Source organism: Rhynchophorus ferrugineus, unplaced genomic scaffold (genome assembly GCF_030347505.1).
Source record: "Rhynchophorus ferrugineus isolate W39M unplaced genomic scaffold, kcgeb_rfMv2 rfM10, whole genome shotgun sequence".
Taxonomy (NCBI): Eukaryota; Metazoa; Arthropoda; class Insecta; order Coleoptera; family Curculionidae; genus Rhynchophorus; species Rhynchophorus ferrugineus.
Genome location: NW_027472589.1, coordinates 12,378,215 through 12,390,406, shown reverse-complemented (window position 1 = coordinate 12,390,406; position 12,192 = coordinate 12,378,215). Strand labels below are relative to the sequence as shown.

Here is a 12,192-nt window from a genome sequence, read left to right as displayed (position 1 = left end):
GCGTTAGGACACGTTCGTTGTCTTCCAGAACGGGGCCTGCCTGCTGTCGTACCATACGGTCGAAAATTCGATAAAATTCGTAAACGATAAATTGTGATTTTGTGAGGCAGTGGACGATTAGGATATTTTTGACGCAATTTGCGCTGGGTGACAATAATGGAACGATTATTTTCAATAAATATTGTCGCTATCTCTGCTCGTTTTTGAGGCGTATATTTATCCATAATAAAATTTGGACGTCTACACAACATAATGGTTAAAGCGAACCTGAGCTGAACGTCACATAACCAAGATGGCGCGCAATCAAAATGGTAGCGGTAGTTTTGCCCCACCTGTCATATGTAACTATAACAATCATACTTGGAAAAACATGTTCTAGAGACCAATTATTTAAACATTTCTGTGCTGTTTATGTGTACATAATATGAATTATGTTTGATATAACATCTGTAGTGTTAATATAAATTATAGAAATATATGATAGAAATATTTTAATACAGGAAAACAACCATTTAAATAGTAATAACCGTAAATTAATATTGTAGTAAGCATAATATAAAGATATAATATAAAAAAACCGATGTTACAAAAACGATAGTTTGAAAATCGTTTAAGCGAAATCCGTTCAGAAGCTTTGTGTCATCTACTTTTACGGACTATCGGCTGTAGGGTTGGGTCCACGATGGGCGTTGGCGACGTCGTAAAAACCGCGTCCTAAATGAGAAATCGGCTGTAAATTCTAACCTATATCTCTAATGAAGGCGTTCACAGTCTCTTCCCCGTTACCCCGTCGCCCTTTTTAGCACAAGGATAACGGTAAAAATTTCATTCTGTTGATGTGTCGCCGGATCGGTTTCCTTCATCATTTTTAGGATATACCTTCATACCATTTCTTTCAAATGTTGACATAACTTTTATAACTTATTATTAAGTCTTTATATTAAGCCTTTCAACTAAAGTCTTATTAAAATTGGCAAATATGCCTTATATCTCTAGGAATCTATAAATAGGAAGGGATATCTTTGAAGGGTATTCATTTTGAGAGATATTTCTCTAAATTCAGGACTTGATTATTACCAACTAATGTCGACACTGTTATACTAAATACCTTAGGCGGATTTTCCGTATAAACATTCCTACTGCTTTTGCAATGTACTTATGTACAGAGTTATCATTTTGCAAAATCAATTATTCAATCAATTTTTCATTTCAATTTTTCAGTCAATGTACCATGTTTGTCATAGATTTTTAATAGCGTTCACTGATCATCCGAAGGCACTTCTTTAATTAATAGGAAAAGTAAAAATTTTCTAAATTATTTAATAATTTTACTGGCTCAAATTGATATCTTCCAAAGAGAGAATGCTATGTTGTTTAAACATTAACACAATAGTACATTTATATAATTTTATAGCTAAAATTTAAAATATAAGAGCTCCGATGATTTTTACTCTGACATTTGGTATTTATTTTCTATCAAATATTGTTCTTAAAGTCCTGATTTCAGACTCAAACTTAATTAACGTCTGATGGGTGTATTCCTGCACACCACATAATTTTAAAGTACGGCACAATTTTTATAGACTTAACCATACTAATTCAAAGGGTTTTTGACTCTTCAAATTTCGGGTAAGTCCACTGTTACAGAACAGTTGTAGTACTTCAACGCGACTTGTGACTATACAATCTCTCTTGATGTTTCCTCGCTAACCTAGATGATTTAGATCTTTGTGGATGACCTGAATTCTAATGTATTGGCATTAACAACAACATATCAGCTGACAAGAAGTTTACTTTTGCCAAAACATTCCTTCCAAGTCCACTCAGTAATCTTATCTCATTATCTCTATAAAAATTATAGCTCTGATGATTTTTACTCTGACATTTGGTACTTATTTTGTGTCAAAGCTACTAAAACCGACTTTTTCTAATTTGTTCCAGTTAGTAGTAATAATGCCGTTCATCAGAAAGTAATTAAGTTTTTATATAGGTTTTTCTAACCTGATTAATATATATTGTACCAATTATTTTCATCAAATGCCTTTATAACGTAAAAAAATAATAAATAGTGTCAAATATGCATTTCGACAGTCTCACCAGTGTTCTTCTGGCCTGGATAGAATAATTGAATAACTCCGGTGTTTCTAAATATTTTAGTAACAGGCAAGGCGAGTATGGGATTATCAGTATATTAAAATTAAAGTAAACTACATAAGCTAAAGTTAAGAATACTTTAGTTAATAAATCAGTAGCTGTATTGTGCAAACAAGTTGCTGCGATTTAGCAACCTTATATCATGTTTTAGAGCGAAATCTTGGATCACTTCGTGTATCCATTTGATTTCGAGGTCATCGTGCAGAACTTCGTTGGTTACGTAGCGATAAGCTTTGTTAATTAATCGCAGAACTTTGTTTTGGGTACGTTGGATTATTAATTGGTTTGATGTTTTAGTGCAAACCGATATTTGCACCACATAGATCCAAATTGGCTTTATGACTGTCTGATAACCAATCTCTTTGATTATAGGTCAAGTTGAGAGTATCTTCCAACTAACCAGTACAGTTGCTTGACGTTTCCAATTTAACCAACCATCGAGATGTATTCCGAGGCATTTAGCTGGTTCAGCTGGAGGAGTCGGGCATCCGTCAAGTGATGAGTAATTAATTTGTTGCGATTTCGCTGCAATGCAAAATTTACATGAACAGATTTGGAGCTAGCAGTGTTTTCCAGTTTGTAATTTTTCTACAGCTTTAGACAGAGATACATCTTTTGCCATGATAACTGTATGGTCGGCAAATGTCCCAAGTACTGTTTCTTTTATTGTTGGGATATCAGATTGTCTATAATAAAACAGCAATAACACAACAAAACAACGAATCAGTAGTTGCAAATCTCGCCAACTCCTTGCTATATGAGATACCGCCAAAATGAATCATTTCGACGCCCGTTAAAACGTTATTTTCTGAATCCCGTAAACTATTTACAGTCCACCATCAAACCGTATTCTCGGAATGCGATCGTAACTACATAACACAATAAAACGTCCACGATGAAACGTAACCGCCAAGGAAAGACACGACCGCGAAACAATTAAAACCTTCTCTAATAAATCAAAATGATTTATGCACGCGCTTACATTTTTACGAATTTAATTTCGGTCCAATTCGAATAATTGCCGGCCGGGAAAAAAGTTGCCCGATTTAATTAGCCAAAAACAAAAGGAACGAGATAATGTGGGAGAATGTGTATCCTTTGCAGGCTGTGTAATGGAATGAATTATGGGGGATTCGGTGGTATTAGCCGATCTGCGTTTGGTTCGTTATTTATGGGGCTTAGATGGTGGACCGAACCGAAGAATATTGTTTTGAAACTTAACAATAATTTGCGACAAAATAATTCTTTCGGCCCTTACTTAACAGGTCAATGGAAAAGTCCCCGGCCTGACACATAGATGGCGCTACTATAATTAAATCCATATATTTTTAGTTAGCCCTAACCCTCAAAAGAAGCGTGTATACATTTGACAGCTGTCGTATCATTAGTTTATGAACTATAGCATTTTGGACAAAATGGATAAATAGGAATTTCGCGTGTTGATAAAATATTGCTTTTTGAAGGGAAACAGTACAGTTGCCGAGTTTCCGGACATTGCCTCAGGAAAATTAACCATCAAGGATTGGTATGCTAAGTTTAGACGTGGTGAAATGAGCACCGAAGACGGTGAACGCAGTGGACGCCCAAAAGAGGTTGTTACCGACGAAAACATTGAAAAATTCACAAAATGATTTTGAATGACCGTAAATTGAAACTGAAAGAAATAGTAGACACTCTAAAGTTATTAATTGAACGTGTACATGATATTATTCAGAAATATTTGGGTATGAGAAAGCTCTCTGCAGAGTGGGGGCCGCGCGAGCTCACTTTTGATCAAAAGCAACGACGAGTTGATGATTCGGAGCCGTGTTTGAAGATGATCAAGCGTAATAAACCCGAGTTTTTGCCGAGTCGACATGTGATAATGGATGAAAGATGGCTCCATCATTTCACTGCGAAGTCCAATCGACAGTCATCCGAGTGGATTGCATACGATGAGCCCGCTCCAAAACGTGGGAAAACGCAAAAGTCGGCTGGCAAGATTATGGCGTCTGTATTTTGGGATGCGCATGGAATAATTTTCATTGACTACCTTGACAAAGGTTTGAAAGACGAAATCGTCAATAAACAACCGCATTTGGAGAAACAAAGAAAGTGCTGCTTCACCAAGACAATATACCGTGTCACAAGTTAGTGAAAACCATGTCAAAAATCCAAGAATTGGGGTTCAAATTGCTTTCTTATCCACCGTATTCTCTTGATCTGACCACCAGCGACTATTTCCTGTTCTCAGATCTCAAAAGAATGCACGCTGAGTAGAAATTTTCGTTGAATGAAGAGGTGATCACCGAAACTGAGGCCTATTTTGAAGCAATGGACAAATCGTACTACAAAAATGGTATCGAAAAGTTGGAGGGTCGCTATAATCAGTGTATCACCCTTGAAGGAAATTATGTTGAATAAAAAAAACTAATTTTGCCAAAAAAAAAATGTATAAATGCCAACTATGGTAGGCTTTTCAATTGACTTGTTATATGTGTTCTTCTGTCACTTTTAACTAATTTGTCGACTCTTATATGGTTCCCTTTGGTACTCGCTCCGACCTCCACAAGACGTCTGCCGGAATTCTGATACGAAGTTTGTTATATGATGTGAAAGTGCTTTAACCAATGTACATTACTTATTATAGTTTTCATAAGGTGAAATATAGTTCATTACGCTAAATTGGTATATACTAAATAGGTTTTCAACTTGAAAAATTAATAGGGCTGTTAATTAATAAGAAATAATTTCGGTTATTCCTAAGACGTGGTTTTAAGGCTTTCATTCGATAGTTCCTATCGCTACCTATCCCTATTTTATAAGCGTTAACAAAACAAAGTATTTCGTAATAATAATGCCCCACGATCAATTTACTTCGATTTATCAATATTAATTGGAAATATGACTTAAGCGGACAGATAACCAATTAACTATCAATTGTAATCAACCGTAGGCACGGGCCTGCGGACGCACACCAAACCTAATTATCGATCTCGTCAATTAAAACATATAGTTTATAATTACGCGGACGAACTCTCTCCGAACTTTCCGACTTGTTGTTGTCGTCGGGATAATAAATTCGTTTGTAAATATGTGCGTTCGGGGTAAAACGTGGTGGGAGCCGGGGGTCTTTTCGAGCGGGGCGGCGGGCGGTGTGTTCCAGTTGTAGGGCCGTATAAACGGAAATTGAATTAGGTCGGACGTGTGGTCGCGACGAGCCGACATCGTTTTCAAAGTTTAACGGCTAGATCCGGCGATGTGAGTCGAGGAGAAGGGCCCGTCCGTCAATTCGACATTCAAAGGACATCGCCGGCGTTTGTTTATGGGATGATTAGAGACGCCATTAAAATGTTTTGCATGTTAATTTTTCCTTTTAATTATGCGCTTAATTACTGTTGATTACTGCGCTGAGTTTATGTCGTAGCTTGGTGATGGCTCTACGGTGTGTTAACGGGTTTATGTTTGATTATTTCCTTCTGAAAAGAGCATTGATCTTACAATAAATGTGACAAAGGATGAGAGAATGTTTTCTTAAGAATCCGTACAGTATAAAACACAAACGAATATAGAAAACTATTACTGTTGCTTTTGCTTTTGTTGTAAGGTAAATCGGGGGACTGAAACCAAATCAGCAGCTTGATTTTTAAGATTGGTTCTAGTTTTCGAAATATTTCAAATTTCATCTATTCGAGTCCAAAAGTTGACTGAAATTTGTAAAGTAGTATTACTCTTATATATAATTAAGCTTTTTTTTGTTCCTCGAAAAGTGCTGAATGGATTTAATTTAGTTGTCAAATACATAACAATATTATTTATAACATTTCAACGTGGTTATTAACAATGTCGATGTAACTGGAACACATTTTTTTTCTTATTCCATGATGACCAGCTAGAACCAAATGCTCTTTTGCTAATGTCGCTTCGGGCTCGGGATGTGAGTGTTTTGCGGGCGACAGAGACCCTGGGTTATCGTAGTTGGTTTACTATCGATGTCTGTGGATGGGTAGGGATTGAATCAAGCTCTTGTCGTCTTCTAAAGCCTATGGAGAACCTTACACAGAGCATGTTCGTGAAATTCTTCACAAACGGGATGCCTGATTCGAGGTGAGTGTTGACGGTCCTCATAAACCATAGGGCATTGGGTAACTCGCAGACTTTTTTAGATTGAAACACTTGGAGTAGTTCAAGTTGTCTCTCAGAGACATACCTGTATCACACCTGTGCTCTGTAGCGCCAGACTGGACGGACTAGCATTTTGTTCAGAGTCGCTTTCTGGGGGATTGGAAGTTTACCATTTCTGCAGAGGAGTGCTGGATTTGGGAACGTGCTGGAACCTGCGGTCGAACTGGAGACCGAGGTATGATACGTTCTGGAGCCAGGGGATAGGGACTTTATCGATTCGGAGGCGTTAAGCGTGGAACTTCTTCTTGCGGTGGAACAAAATAGCCTGAGTTTTGCTCGGGTTTATCTGCAGACGCCAGAATTTGTACCACGCAATCACCTGGTTTAGCTGGTCTTGAAGTCTGTTGCGAATAGCGTCGGGACTATAACCGGTTGGAATCCGGTTTCCCTAGAAAAAAATTGCAAATATACACTATTACGTTTACTAAAAAACAACATGATGGACCTACTGAACTATAACTAATATATTTAGGCATGTACATATGCAGTGTACTAGGCCTCTTGTTGTATCTTAATTATATACAACTTTGGCCGAAAACATGGCCTATTAAAGCCAATGAAACAAAGTATACCCATGTACCTTGCGTAGAAGAAAGAGCATGCCCACCAGTGAATATTAATAATTGCCAACTCCCCCAAGCAAAGGATTCTACACATCTTAGCCTGTCCATAGATTGACGTCTAATTTGGAAGAATTTTGGGACCCTATAAAACAAGTTGAACTTCGAAATCAAAATGCATTTTCTTGTCGTACTCGGAAATCGAAATTATCCTTAAATAGCAAGATATTGGTGTACAAATCAATACTCGCCGTGGGACTTAGAACACACATAACGAGTATAATTCAAAGTGTTAGTACAATTATAATAATAATTATCATAAGAATTTTTTTAATTATATTTAGTATTATTAATTATATTTAATTATTAAGAATTAATTTATATTATTTTTGGTAGAAGCACCAATTTTCATAAATATCTCTCTCTCTCTCTCTCTCTCTCTCTCTCTCTCTCTCTCTCTCTTTCTCTCTCTCTCTCTTTCTCTCTCTTTCTCTCTCAAGTCCGATAATATATATATATATATATATATATATATATATATATATATATACTAGTACTGTAGCATAAAAAGGTAATAATCATAAAAATCAGTTTAATGTGTTAGATTAATTATGATTTAATTATTTAGTTCTGAAAATAATAACAGATGGTAAAAATGAAAATTATAGATAAGAAATGTAACAAGAAAAAAACTGGAAAATAAAAGTGTGTTAACTGAATAATTAAATGATAAAATAATGAAGACACGGAAGGAATACTTCTACGAATTGCTTTGTGCGCAGTAGAGACATACGAAAAAATATATCGACCAATAAGAAAGGAATAAGAAAGAAAGTGACGATGAAGGAAAAGAGTGAATATAAAAAATCAGACTCTAACGAGAGGACTGAAACAAGGGGACCCAGACAAAATAGTAAAGGACAAAATGGATTTTGTTTTGTTTTGGGAGATATAGGAGATAGTTTGCAATAAAATAATGAACCCTGTAGAATTTCCAAAAGGCCCCGACCGTTCAGCGAAATAGTCCTGACGCAAAAAGAGAGACCAGGGACTGCAATAATATATATATATATGTGTGTGTGTGTGTGTGTGTGCTACAGTCACAACTATAAACAATCAGAAAGATAAACTTACGATCATGCTCCAGCAGGATTCCAACTCGCGACTATGGCAGCAGTAGACCCTTCCTATCATCTTGACCACCGCGCCACCAAGCTTGTTAAAACTTAAGTATTCTATCTTAGAACTATTGAAAATATCAGTCAACGAAAATATTGATGTATCGGGCAAAGAATATTGGCCAAATCTAGTCTATAGCCTTAATACGAATACGGTTCCGAGAGTTCATTCTCATATAAAGTAATATAATATAAATTCTTGGACAATAATTGACAGTTCTATTAGATGCATTTAAGAAATACTTAATAAAATAAGAAAATCATTTAGTTACAGTAACATTAAAATAATCTTTATTTTGTTTCAGGTACGATCACTCCTAAAACCCATTCAACGAGGAGACGTCACTGTGTGAGTATGATATATTAAGACGTCAAAATGCATAATACAAATGCTGATTCATCCCTGCTCTAGATATATAGGATAATATATTCATTTGCCTTGCTGATATAATTTTTTGTCATGTTTTCCCCGAAGGTCTCTTTATATTCCGCATACATTTTATATATGCCGCAAAACGATTCAAATCTGTCTCTCCTCTGCGCTTGAAATTGGTCTATTTCGGAATATGGAATAACGTCGTTGTGCGTTTGATTTAGGAAACAAGACGCCGCTCTACGTAGTTTCGGGACTTTTAGATGTCATAAAAACGTAAAGATATGTTTTTACTTTGGCGACTGTTTTAAATTTTTTTTTTTACTCAAATCGGTTGTTATTTTTTTGGAAAATATTGGAAATTCAATTTTGTGTCGATCGTATTATGCCGTTATGAAACTATTTTACTTATGTATGTTCAATCCGAATAAATGTTAATCATATGTCTGCGCCTAACATCATGTTAGATAAAAAGCAAAATATATTAGAATCAAAATAAAACAACTATACTGGTTACTCGGAAGATACTCTTGAATTTATCTAAAATCAAAGAGATTGATTGGTCAGACATCATCTATGGGGTGCAAATATGGGATTGCACCAAAAATTCAAATCAACTAGTCATCCAACGCAGCCAAAACAAAACTCTTCGATTAATTCAGAACAAAATTCAACAACAATGCAATGTTGAAACTGTTCGAAATTATATTTTCAGTTGATTCGTGTGATGTAAAAGTCTGGAGATAGTTAATTTATCAACTGCAGATTTAAAATGTTGAACCCAAGACCATCGATTGGGATATGACGGGGCAGCATTATTATAAATTGCTAAAAGTGTTTCTTAGACTTCGACTTTCTTCAAATTAAACAGTAAAAGTAGCAAAATCTTCCTTGGTGAGAATCAGGATTAACAAATAATTCAGTAATACCAAATGAAAAACTGTAGTCATCAAAATAAATTCGATGGTTTTAACAGTTGGGTTAAATTAACAGGTTATATTTTTTACATTGATCACAAGCCTTCTATAAGGTTTGGCATGAAGGCCTTGTTCATAAACTACAGAAAATGTTACTAAAACAACAGACCGAACTATTAAAATCGTACATTACAACTAGAATGTTTAGGGTCAAACAAGAAGAAGCTTACTCTACAATAAAAGAAGCTAAAGCAGGTGTACCACAAGGAAGTGTACTGGGGCCAATGCTTTATCTACTCTACATTTGTGATGTACCACAAATGGAGAATATTACGATGGCTACATTTGCTGATGATACTGCGATTATAGCTGTCGGAGACAATAGTGAAGACGCCTCACGAAAATTACAACAGGCAAGTGACAATATAAATAATTGGACAAAAGCTTGGAAAATAAAAATTAATGATAATAAATCTGTGCATGTGCAGTTCACCTACAATCAGACCGTACAAGCACCAATAACATTAAATAATACTATCATTCCATATAGCAATAACGCTAAAATCTGGGAATGAATCTTGATGCAAAACTTCGCTAGAAGGAACATATAAAGAAGAAAAGAAAATAACTGGAATTGTAATATAGGAAAATGTACTGGCTAATTGGAAGATCACAATAATCAGTACATAATAAATTGCTATTATATAAGTAAATACTGAAATATATATGGACATACGGAGTTCAATTATGGGGATGATCTGCAAAGAGTAACATAAACACAATACAAATTTTTCAAAACAAAGTTCTGAGAGGTATTGCGGCCGCGCCCAAATACTATAGGACTGATTACCTACATTGAGACCTTCAGATACCCACAGTGAGTCAAGAGATCAAGAGAATTGCAAGGGGGCATGAGGGGGAAGGACTCCTCCATTCTCATGAGAATATTGAAATATTGCAGCTTTTGGATACCACCGAAACAGGACACAGATTCAAAAGAATGAAATAATCTGATCTTGTGTAGTGTTGTGTAGTGAGGTGCATATAATAAAAAATACAGCAATGACATGTATAATATGAGGAGAGAGATAGGACTGATTGGTCCTCCTAGTTATATACCTAGATTTAAGTTATCACAAGGAAAAATTGTAGGTTAGTCGGAAACGACTAGTAGCAATATAATAATTAAATAATAATAATAAAACATTATTATTCCAATTTAATCCTATTTTTTCCGTGTTAAGACAAAAAAACAAGATTCATAGATTATACAGGCGACTTTTCAACTGATGAACATTTGATAAAATATGTTGAAATAATATGCGACGAAGTAATCGTTCGTTAGCCAGACCAGCATTTTCACATAAATATTAGACAAATCCGCCGGTCGCGTTTAAATTGCCTCATAATAAATTGATCGCAAGCTAAACGTGTTTTTCCAGTTCCTGATGCACAAAATCGGACGGAAACGCGACCCGACTAGAACACACAACTTCGGTTGTACCTTTTAATCACGCTAGTAATCCAACTTTTAAAGCTCTTTATTTCGTTGCCCGCCAATTTAACTCCGACAACTGAATAGAAATAAAAAAATTTGCCTCGACATTTCGCATGGATATTTCGAATTCAACAGAATTTTGTATATATGATGGCTGTCGAGTTGCTTCGTGGCCATTTATGAGGCTCACAAACTTTTAACCGGGTAAAGTAATTAATAATAATCATTACAGTATTTTTATTTTATAATTTAATGTGGTTGAAAATAATTAGTCTTCTCATCTAATTGTTATTTATTGATTGTTATTAGTTGTAAAGTAAAGCTATAATTATTTCATTAAGGGCAAAAGCTATTGTCTTCAACGTTTTTTTATTGAATTAAAAAAATTAAGTTAAAGTTTTCAAATATCAAACAAACCATGACTGGTAAAGTTTAGCATAGATGATCGAAATGGTTGGTTGGTCTACCAGGTATATATATATATATATATATATATATATATATATATATATATATATATATATATATATATATATATATATATATATATATATATATACTCAAAAGGGATGGTCTTTTTTTTGTCAGAAATCTTTGAAATGTTAGGTGCTTGCATATGCTGTACTAATTTTTGGTCACGTTAAAAAGTCTTTTATTGAGAAAAATTGGTGTAATATATATTAATTAAAAATATTTATATTGTTTTCTACAACTTTTTCCTATCTTTCCTGCAACATAATTAACTTGTCGAAAGATGTAGGTTTGGCAGAAGAACAAGTGCAAAAGTGTATCCTTCACAATTCTTCCGTTACCCGCTATTAATTATTGGTGTGTTTTCCAATAATACGCCCGCTTCGATGTCGATGTGGAAATAGTAGATTTATTTTTCATCGCCAGTCGCAATATGCCACAGAAAACTGTTATCTTTCGCTTGGCAAGCAAATAAATGGCGATGCTGAAAATATATATATATATATATATATATATATATATATATATATATATATATATATATATATATATATATATATATATATATATATATATATATATACTCAAAAGGGATGGTCTTTTTTTTGTCAGAAATCTTTGAAATGTTAGGTGCTTGCATATGCTGTACTAATTTTTGGTCACGTTAAAAAGTCTTTTATTGAGAAAAATTGGTGTAATATATATTAATTAAAAATATTTATATTGTTTTCTACAACTTTTTCCTATCTTTCCTGCAACATAATTAACTTGTCGAAAGATGTAGGTTTGGCAGAAGAACAAGTGCAAAAGTGTATCCTTCACAATTCTTCCGTTACCCGCTATTAATTATTGGTGTGTTTTCCAATAATACGCCCGC

General features: G+C 34.6%; 2 protein-coding genes across 2 annotated transcripts in view; both read left to right on the top strand.

Moving 5' to 3' along the window:
• Nca (neurocalcin homolog) overlaps nt 1–12,192 on the top strand; it is a 244,420-nt gene that overhangs the window by 29,652 nt on the left and 202,576 nt on the right. The window lies entirely within an intron of this gene.
• The window catches only part of LOC143204071 (neuronal calcium sensor 2), a 196,953-nt gene continuing 193,127 nt past the window's right edge, over nt 8,367–12,192 (top strand). Inside the window, exon 1 of the mRNA XM_076416524.1 lies at nt 8,367–8,405. The gene's annotated coding sequence lies outside the window, so the exon portion shown is untranslated. The remainder of the gene's footprint in view (nt 8,406–12,192) is intronic.